Below are 11,254 nucleotides of genomic sequence, written 5' to 3'. Positions count from 1 at the left end.
ATATTATACTCCAGAGCCAGCCGGACCAAGTCCAGGTGCCTGGATTCTGGTGTAGCTGATGAGCTATTTTATGAAGTCTAGTTATAGCTGAATACACAGACGGTGCGTTATTAGGAATAAAAACGCAACAACTAGATCCGATGACTCTACAAGCTCCGCCCCTATCGGCCAGAATAACGTCAAGAACAAGGCGGTTCTGAAGAACAACAAATCTCATAGCAGACTGCTCTTCTGTTAAGTTACCTAGGGCGGAAGTAGTCTCATTCACTACTGCTTCAAGGGTTCTGGTTAACCTGCGTATTAATTTACTATTCTGGACAGGACCTATGAAGAAAAAGAAACCTTTATTGAAATCCGTATACTGTTCCAACGCAGTTTCAGTCTGATCGACAATTGGGGACTCGATCTCCCTTCTATGTCTGACGTGTACCAGATGGGTATTTCGGTGATAATCGGATGGGGCTAGGAAAACTGGTGGCAGTAGAAATGCAATGTAACAGGTTCCATCCCAATCTAGGGGCAAACGTACATAAGCGGTCTGACCACATATAAAATAGGAATGCCGTGAAGCTTTGAAAGTAGACTTCCCTTGGTCACTGTATTCGACCACAGTAGTACAATCACTGTGTCCTAGATGTACTGAACCATTCTTTCTAACACATAATTCGCCTTTCACTGGTAGAACTGTTATAGAAGGCAAGTCTGAATTAGTCTCGGACTGAACATTCAAAACCATGAGGTTGGAAGAAAAATTACCTAGATCATATACTTCATTTTCTAGATCTATCCCTGTCCTATGGGAAAGACCTTCCTTGTCTGGGAAACAGGTTTCATTCATAACTGTATTCAGAAGGGACTTATCGTCTAAAGATGACACCAATGTAAACCATGCTCCACACGAACCATTGTGTGAAAACGGATAGTGAAAGAGTGGCAGAACTCCCTTCACTGTCTGAAAAGGGGGGAGTCGACCACATACCCAGCAATTAGTGGCATTGCTGGTCTGGTGCGAATAGTGTAACATACGAATAAAAGTATTGTTGCGCATTGCAAGTCGATAGGACAACTCGTGAGGGGGTAGTTCACTAAATGTGTGCTCTATAGTATCATTAGAGGAAAAGTGTGAATGCGAACCAAGAGGAGGAAAAATACATGTAGCATATAACTTATACATGTGATCGTAAGACTCAGAATAAACATAAACAATAAGGTAACAATGCATCTGCTTCGGAGATTTTTACAATATTTCGTTTTCTTGAAGTTTCGTCTATCTCTCTCACTATGTGGGTCTATCTCATACATGTCAGGAACCTGTCTAACCGCTTCACCCGAGGGGGACTTAAACAATTAAACGCTGTCTGACTTACTAGACCTCAATTTCATTTTATACTCCTGCTGCGGAGTTGTCTCTAACAGGGGAAGTTTAGAGTCAGTATCGGGGCAGTCCTTGAAAAAAGTCTTTGGACACGGTCCATGGAAACGCTTGATGTGACTGGAATGGAGCCAGCCTTTTCTTCCTTCTAGCTTTACGGCGGTCCTTGTGGTCATCAGAACGAGTTTTGGCTCCTTCCAGCGGGGCTCCAGAGGGCTTGAGCGATCAAAATTCCGAACCAGAACTAGATCTCCTGGAACGACCTCGTGCGGTTTCACCTGGGTGTTGTCTGGAAAGGCAGCCGCGACCTGTGAACGACAAGAGAGTAGTGCAGACATCAAGGAAGCTAGGTAATCTGTCAGCATGTTACTGTCAACATCGGTGATTTTACGAGGCATAGGTGTACCCCACATGTTTGGGGGACGACCGAATACTACTTCATAGGGTGACAAACCAGATCTGGAGTGAGCGACCATTCGCATATAGAAGAGGGCAACCGGCAGGGCTACCATCCAATCTACACCTTTTTCTGCACAGACCTTCGCTATTCGTATTTTCAGAGTTTGATTGTGGCGCTCGACGAGGCCAGCTGCCTCGGGGTGTCGTACGCAGTGGAATTTCCACTGGTACCCTAACAGAAGTGATACCTGTTTCATGAGTTCGGACGAGAATGGCTGTCCATTATCTGAATACACGACACGGGGTAAACCGTATCGAGGGAAAAACTCACGTACCAGCTGCTTGGCAGTGGTCGCCGCAGTATAATCTGGGACTGGATATGCTTCTGTCCATCTGGACAAAGCGCACACAACTACGAGGACATACTTGAATCCTCGACATCGATCCATCTGGATATAATCCATCTGGAGGACTTCAAAAGGATGGTCAGGAGGATGGAATCCACCTTGTTCCACGGGAACACCTTTACCTGGATTGAACTGACAACAGATCATGCAGGTACGCACTTTCTGCTTCGCTGCTGCTCGTAAATGCTTGTTAAACCAGAGGTTCTGGATGCTGTCTAACATGGCCTTTTCTCCTAAGTGTGCTGGACTATGTGCTGTATTAATAATGACTTGAACCATAGAGTCGGGGAGAAACCATGTGGCTTTTCCCTTCGTCAACCATCCCTGATCTGTTTGGACCCCTCCTTGTTCAGACCATTTCTTGATTTCATCTGGAGTAGCATGTGTCTGTATGTCTAGTACATCTTGTGTAGGGTCCTTGACTGTCATACAAGTCGTTAGGACTGAAACGTCTGTCTTTGTCGTGTCAGCTGGAATGTCTGGAGTCTGAGCTGTAAGCTTGGCTGTTCGATCTGCCAGGTCGTTACCCTGGGAAATGGTGTCAGTGACTCTTGTATGTGCCTTGCACTTCATAATCGCTATAGCTGTAGGTAAATGTATTGCTTCTAATAGAGCTTGAATGAGGGGGCCATGCTGGATCTTGGCTCCATGAGAGGTCATAAAACCTCTTTCTTGCCAGAGGACTCCAAAGTCGTGAACGACTCCGAATGCATAACGTGAATCTGTATATATATTTACTTTCAGGTTCTTGGCTCGTATGCAGGCTTGGGTCAGAGCGATGAGCTCTGCTGCTTGAGCAGACAGGGTGTCAATACGATATGTTTCTATAACTTCAGTTTCAGTAGTTACTGCATATGCTGCTACTAACTCTCCTGTACTCGTTCTCATACATGAACCGTCCACATAAAGTGTCAGGTCTGGGTCTGGTAATGCAATGTCCGTCAAGTCTTGTCTTGGCTTCGTCATGGTGTTAATAACTTCCACACAGTCATGTGTTGCAGGGTTCGAGGTAATCGAGGGTAACAGTGTAGCAGGGTTTAATATGTTGCAACGTCTGATCTCTATGTGTGGCTGAAACAGTGTCAATTCATATCCTGTCAATCGAGCTATAGTCAAATGCTGAGTCTGTGTTCGGTTTAAAAGAACTTCCACGGAGTGTGGAACCTGTACTGTCAGGGAGTGTCCTAATACTATGGAATCACTTTGTCTGATAGCTAAAGCTGTGGCGGCAACTGATTTGAGGCACGCAGGCAAAGCCTGGGCTACTGGATCCAATGTACTAGAAAAATAAGCACAAGGCTTGTGTTGTCCTGCTTGATTCTGTGTGAGAACAGACAATGCTGTACCATCGCGTTCAGTGACAAAAAGTGTAAAAGGTTTGCTGTAGTTTGGTGTCGCTAAAACAGGTGCTTGACATAAAGCTTTCTTTAATTCATTGAAAACAAGTGTATGTTCCTGGGTCCAAGGGAGGACAGTCGATGTCGCTGCCTCCTGTGTTGTCAACTGTATCAGTGGCTTGGCTAGATAGGCGTACTGGGGGATCCATTGTCTGCAGTAAGAAGTGAGGCCGATAAAAGCTCGTACCTCCTTCTGTGTCTTGGGCTGTGGAAGATGTGCAATTAACTGGATACGGTCAGGTGTCAGCTGTCTACCCCTCTTGGACAGCAAGTGTCCAAGGTATACCACTTGCTGGACACAGAATTGCAGTTTCGAAGGGGACACCTTGTGCCCCATTTCTGCCAGAAAATACAAGACTGTCAGTGACGCACGTTCGCAGTCACGTTCTGTACGGGCTGTAATTAATAGATCATCGACATACTGGAGCAGGGCAGTGTCAGTTGGCATGTGAATACTATCTAGTTGTCGTTTCAGTGCTTGACTGTAAATACTGGGACTTTCTGTGAACCCTTGAGGTGCACGTGTAAATTTATAGCTTCTTCCATTTAAACAGAATCCGAAAAGGAACTGGCTGTCTGGATGGATGGGGACACTAAAGAAGGCGTTCTTGAGATCAATAACAGTAAAGAACGCTGCTTCGGAATCAATGGCAGTCAATAGGGAAGAGATATCTGGAACCACTGGGTACTGGGGTATAATACATTTATTAAGTTCTCGAAGGTCAATCACTAGTCGATAAACTGGAGGTGCATTTGGGTCAGTACGTTTAAGGATCGGAATGATAGGGGAATTACATACATTGGAGTCAGTTTCTACAACCACTCCTTGAGAAATGAGCTTGTCAATGATTTTCGATAAGGCTGCTACAGCCTCAGGTGGCAGCTTGTATTGTCGGATTTGTGGTAGTACAACTCCTTGTTTCAGAGTAACACGATATGGTGTAATGTGCATACAACCTACATCAGTTGGACCTTGCGCCCATAAATGCTGTGGTACATTCAGTAATCTTGGATCAAAATCTCTTAATACATAATGTCCTTTAAAATCACGTAAAAACAATCTCACTAATTCCGGAGAACAGCAAATCACTGCACCCAATTCTTTCAATGTTCTAATACCAAGTAAGTTTTCTGGACATGATTTCGTAAGTAACAAGTCTGTAGTTCGGGACAATGGACCAACTTCTAGGGAAACTGGTTTCGATATTTCATTAACAATAGGCTTTCCTGAAAATCCCAGGGAAACATTTCTTGAGCCTGAGAGAGGGGCCCCTGGAACCTCGTCATGACTGATGGTAGTCCTACTTGCCCCTGTATCAATCAGAAACTTTCTGTCTTTCCCTAATACTTGGCTGTGTACATAGGGACCTTCTTGATCTACAGGAACCTCGATGAGAGGCAAGCCAACCTCCCTCTCTAGGCTGTTTCATGAATACTGCTGATATTCTGGATAATCTGACTGTGCGTACTGGTACATCTGCTGTGTAACGTGTTGTGTGGCAGCTATAGGCTGCGGTACTGTTACTGTCTGTTGTGCGTTCTGCGGTGGTTGCGTGTTTTGTGGAACATGTTCCTGTCTCGGAGGACGCGGTCTCTCTTTCGTCTTACCAGTAGCTATGTTGTGTTTCAGAACGGCACATTTGTTTATATAGTGACCTGGCTGTTTACAGTAATTGCATGTCCCTTTAACGGGAGCTGCAGAATGACTAGTCTGAGTCGTACCCCTCTTCTGACTATCTGCTGGAACAGACTGTGCAACTAGTGCTTTCATTTTCGTGTCTTTCATACGTCTCCTTTCGTGTTCTTGCTCTTCTCTGATTCGGTTCTGATGGTACTGTAACATTTGTAACATTTGGGACGGGGTATTAGCTTGCCAGGTACTCTCGACTTTCAGTACTCGATTTTTAACTTGCGGTAAAGAATTCTCTACTAATTTGGTAACAAAAAGATGTGGATACGACTCACTACTTGTTTTCAAGCCGCTATTAATAATGAAACATTTCTCAAATCTGGAATAAAAATCACTAGTGTCTTCGTCTTGTTTCTGTTTACAGGCTGAGATGGCATCCCAGTCTTCCTTTTTCGTGGTTAGTAATCTTGGCAAGACTTGTATTAACAACTCGGGCAATACTTTGGCTTTTTCCCCGAGACCGGTACCAGGAACTCGTGTATTATCTTCGTTCTCTAATTCTGCCCAGTCAATCTTTTTCTCTCCCACCTCCCATTCTTTTTCCTTAAGTTTTTCATATATGCCCGCAGGCAGCAGGACCTTTAACATTTTAATGATATCGGGATACGTGTATTCTCCCATACGGAGCATGTCCTTTAATTCACGATGGAACCCTGCTGGATCTTTATCGTGACAGGGCACTAACTTTTTCATTTCCAGTAGTTCTATTTTTGTTAAAGGGGTGTAAACAAATACTCGTTCGAGCGCACCTCCCGTTCCCTTAACAGGATGGACTTCTCGCAAGGGATTCTGTCTGTCTATGTAAAATGTCTTCCTTACTGGAGGTGGAACAGAAACGAAATGTGGAGTCAGGAACGTTCTGTATTTGTGGCGTTGTTCTAGAATGACATTAATCAAATCGGTACCTAGGCCTTTCCATCTGTTTAGGAGTAATTCATCCAATACATTATATAAGGGACCTGGATCAGAATGCTGACTTTCGTACAGTATAATGAGGTGCTGGATCATGTACATACCCACCAGTCGCTGTTCGTCTGGGGATAGTTTCAGAAATGTTTGGGCCACTACTTCGTCGGAAAATGTGCTAGAATCACTAGTCCATTGAACTGCTGATCGGGCTAGTTCCTGTTCATGCATGGTACTAAGCTCACTGTAACCTATTCGTAGTTTCAGAACTCTATCGGTAGCTTGGAATAAATGCTCAAGAGAACACTGTTCTGGTACGGGAGGAAGAAAAGTTTTCTTACATTCTAGACGTGTGTGTCTGTCAAAAGGTCTCGTCCTACCTACATACGCTATTCTGTCTGGATTCTCTGTGTCTACATCTTCGTCTGAGGTGTCGTTCTCTTTCTCGGTTTCTCTTGCTGCTTTCTCCCTTTCGTGTATGCCTAGAATTTCTTTACGAATCTTTCTATACATGGATTCTATACAACCTTGTTTACTGTGTTTTCCTTCTGCTATGTTGTCACTCCATTTTGTCAGGACTTTCATCTCGTCTTTGTTTTTACCAGGCTGATCTTGTTCTCTTATTAAACAGTTTATCAAAAACTGCAGGATCATATTTTGAGTCTCGACTTTCCTGTGTGCCATAGCCTCGTGAATACTTTCTGGTCTTTCCCCTGTTCTGATAAAATGATATATTCTGTCTAAATGTTCCCTCATCTCTGGTATTATAGCCAAATAGCTTGCAACTCATCGTAGACGTATGGAATATAATATCATCTGATCTTCGCCTGGCACTGGATCATATCTACAATCAGTAAGGTATTGTTTGAGGGCTGCGTATGTAGCTACTTGAGGCGGGGTGATAGGGATACCTCCCCCTGCTCCTCCTGAACTTGAATCGTCAACTAATACTGTGTGCGACGTTGCTGGTAATGTGACTGGTAAAGTAGGCAAACGTAATGTGGGTTGGTCCTGGGTTACTGGCGGATTAAAAGGATTCCCGGGACCAGTGGCTGGAGGAACAGTAATTACGTTATTAACAGGGTTGAGAGGTTGAATAGACGGGGTAGGATTCGGATTTGCATATTCTGGGACAGTGTCGTCTAAATAGGAAGAAAGGAAAATTTCAGCTGCAGTCGGTTTATGACGTAGCTTAGTCGGAACCAATGGTGGCGGTAAATTACAGGGTACTTCCGGGGTCGCCTTAGGCAGGCCCTCGGCGAGAAGGGGATACATGCCTTTAATAAGGGCATTTCTTTGTCTGTCGGACTGTTCTGCTCTAACTCGTTCACCTTCTTCTAGTAATTCCCTTTCTTGGGCTTTTTCTGATGATTCCCTACTTAGTTCTGCTTTCCTGAATTCCTTTTCTGTTCTTTTATGCGATTCTTTACGCCACAATTCTATGGCATCTTTCTGGGACTGTCTGGCTTTCTTTTTCCATAATGCTTCCTCTACTCTCATGATGCACTCGGCATCCCAAGTTCCTGAAACAGGCCATCTATATTTCTCTTCCAGATTTTTGGTACCATCTACCCATAAGTCTAAATACAGTATGGCATCTAAGCCATGTTTATGGTACATGAAATGTCCGGGACTGTCCCTAGGTGGGACAGGAACTGCTTCTTCGAGTATCCCTTGTCTGGTTTTTATCTGACGTAACTTTGAAAACAGAGGCATATTTGAACGTACTTGGACTTGAACACAATGAACACAGCAATGAAATAGCAAACAAATCATTCATACCACGACATCAAAAAAACACATTAAAAACAGTTCGGACAGATACTACCTAGTACATTGAAAACATAATACATCGAAAACATAATACTGGAAATCTCGAGAGACTATACTAGAAAACAGAATTACTGGATGCACTGCTAAAACAGTACAGAACATACCGGTCTCTTAAAGAGACACGTCATACCGTATCCACCTAGGTGAACACGTCGGACCGGATCTGTGTACCCAAACCCGTCTGGACCGGGCACAAATTAATGAACCCGTCTAGATGCGTTCCCAGCAATGGTACTCACCGGGAAGCAAAACTGAAGGCCTCGGACTGGACTGGACTGCTACGACGTCTGGTTACTGCTACGCACTACGCAAGCGCTTCGGGCTTCGGAACCAGGTGGGCCTCAGGATACCTCGGACCTTGCTCTCTCGGCTTGGGCTCTGGTCGGGACTCGCCGCATTCCTCACCGCCTCGTCTGGATGCCGGACCGCAGTCTCCGTCTCCTCCGTGGGCCTGAGGGAGATTAAGCAGGAAAACCTGCAGGTGCGCAGAAGGGGTCCGTCACGGCTGTAGAAGGGGTCAGGGGGCCTGCGTTACATCGCCGGCGCGTGGGGAAGGGGCTCGTCCCTATTCGGGCGCCATTATGTGGTAAATAAATAAATTACCGGTACTATTTTTCTATGCATTAACTGAAAAAGGATAGCTCAATAAATAAGAGGCAGAGTCCGTGGTATCTGAGTCATACGGGCTTTAATTAAGTGGCTCGAGCCAATGGATATCGGGTTCCATCACCTACTAAGGTTCAGGAAGGGACATTCAACATTTCATTAACATCATACAATATATATATAGTAGAACTGTACAGTTGCATTGAATACAGTAGGCGTAACAAGTGACAAATGAAAGATAAGAACATATGGGCGTGAAAAGAAGGCGTGCACAGGGCGTGCATGGAGACATGTGATGTAGACGTCACAGAAGTGTCATAAGTGGGTGGACACATGGAGGGGCTTCATGGGCAGCTGGAACCTTTAACCTACTGGTGCGCGCAAAACGAGTCATGACGTGTAACTGGGGAGAGCTGGGGGGCGCTGACTCCTAGCACTAGTAGAGGAGACTAAAGTCTGGGATGTCAGAACGACCTGTACCTATAACGTATCTGATATCTTGTGTTTAAAGTACATGTTGCTTGATTCTAAAAGTCATCAGGGCAAAGGCTACTTGTCACTAAAAGCTAGTGCATGCATATATTTCTTCATGTATTGCGTGAGCTATGGATCTTCTATGGATACTAATTCAGTAATTCACTTGCATGGAGACAGGAAGACTAGACTGTAGATGGATATGTTTATGCTGTTCGTTAGCTAGGAATGTGAAGCCGGGGAACTGAACAGATAACTGTAGGCATAACATATTCTTGGCAGGCAGGCCAGGCCGAGCCGGGCACCGCGTTGCTTGGCAGGAAGTAAGTGAAGGGTCAGGGATGCGGGCGGGGCTGCATCTCTCGGAGTGGTTCAGGAGGCTTGAGGCCTGGATCTGGTGTCCGGGCCCTGTGGGGCCTAGAAACGGGTGCATCTCGATGATTTAACGTGCATCATGTAAAGACGTTGGCAACATAGGCCTAAAAGCCTAATTCACGTTGCCTTCACGGAGGACTGGATAACTGACATAATAACGTTGGACGCAACTGTAAATGCATCTTTATGTTTGGCCATCGAGGGAAACATGCATAGCGATCATGCACATATAACATATTATGGGGAACACGTAGGGACACATGACAGGGCAAAATTCAATTTTCCTCAGGGCTCAAAGGTGCAGCACTGCGGTCTTTCCTGATAACAGGTGAGAAAATCAGAATTCGTAACTTGGCTGATTTTAGGGGAATTTTTGTAAGTTTCAAAATGTCCACTTTTAAATTTTTTCGGCAAAAACAGGCAATGATATCCCATGGAGGAAATTCAAGTTACTGGTAGGGACAGTTAAAATTACTTTTCAGGATCAGTACTGGGCTCAAAGGGGGAGCACTGAGGTCTCTCCTGATAACAGGTGAGAAAATGGAAATTCATAGTTCGGCTGATTTTAGGGGTCTATTTGTAAGTTTCGAAAATAGACACAGAAATGTTCTCTTCAAAAACAGGCAATGATATCCTATGGAGGAAATTCATGTTGCTGGTAGGGGCAGTTAAAACTACTTTTCATGATCAGTACTGGGCTCAAAGGTGCAGCACTGAGGTCTCTCCCGCTAACAGGTAAGAAAATGGGAATTCTGAGTTTGGCTGATTTTAGGGGAATATTTGTAAGTTTCAAAAATGGACACAGAAATTTTTTCGGCAATGATATCCTATGAACGAAATTCAAGTTACTGGTAGGGACAGTTAAAATTACTTTTCAGGAACAGTACTGGGCTCAAAGGTGCAGCACTAAGGTTTCTCCTGATAACAGGTGAGAAAAACAGAATTCATAGTTTGGCTGATTTTAGGGGAATTTTTGTAAGTTTCAAAAATGGCCACTTTAAATTTTTTTGGGCAAAAACAGGCAATGATATCCTTTGGAGGAAATTCAAGTTACTGGTAGGGATAGTTAAAATTACTTTTCAGGGTCAGTACTGGGCTCAAAGGTACAGCACTGCGGTCTCTCCAAATAACAGGTGAGAAAATAGAAATTCATAGTTCGGCTGATTTTAGGGGAATATTTGTACATTGCGAAAATGGACCCAGAAATGTTCTCTTAAAAAACAGGCAATGATATCCTAAGAAGGAAATTCAAGTTACTGCTAGGGACAGTTAAAATTACTTTTCAGGATCAGTACTGGGCTCAAAGTTGCAGCACTGAGGTCTCTCCTGATAACAGGTGAGAAAATGGGAATACAGTGGTCGGCTGATTTAAGGGTAATATTTGTAAGTTTCAAAAAAGAACACAGAAGTTTTTTCGGCAAAAACAAGCAATTATAACCTATGGAGGAAATTCATGTTACTGGTAGGGGCAGTTAAAATTACTTTTCATGATCAGTACAGGGCTCAAAGGTGCAGCACTGAGGTCTCTCCTGATAACAGGTGAGAAAATGGGAATTCTGTGTTTGGCTGATTTTAGGGGAATATTTGTAAGTTTCAAAAATGAACACACAACTTTTTTCGGCAATGTTATCCTATGAAGGAAATTCAAATTACTGGTAGGGACAGTTAAAATTACTTTTCAGGAACAGTACTGGGCTCAAAGGTGCAGCACTGAGGTCTCTCCTGATAACAGGTGAGAAAAACAGAATTTGTAACTTGGCTGATGTTAGGGGAATTTTTGTAAGTTTCAAAATTT

Source organism: Lissotriton helveticus, chromosome 11 (genome assembly GCF_964261635.1).
Source record: "Lissotriton helveticus chromosome 11, aLisHel1.1, whole genome shotgun sequence".
Lineage (NCBI taxonomy): Eukaryota > Metazoa > Chordata > Amphibia > Caudata > Salamandridae > Lissotriton > Lissotriton helveticus.
The sequence above is the reverse complement of the archived record's forward strand: the minus strand, read 5'-3'. Positions refer to the sequence as shown.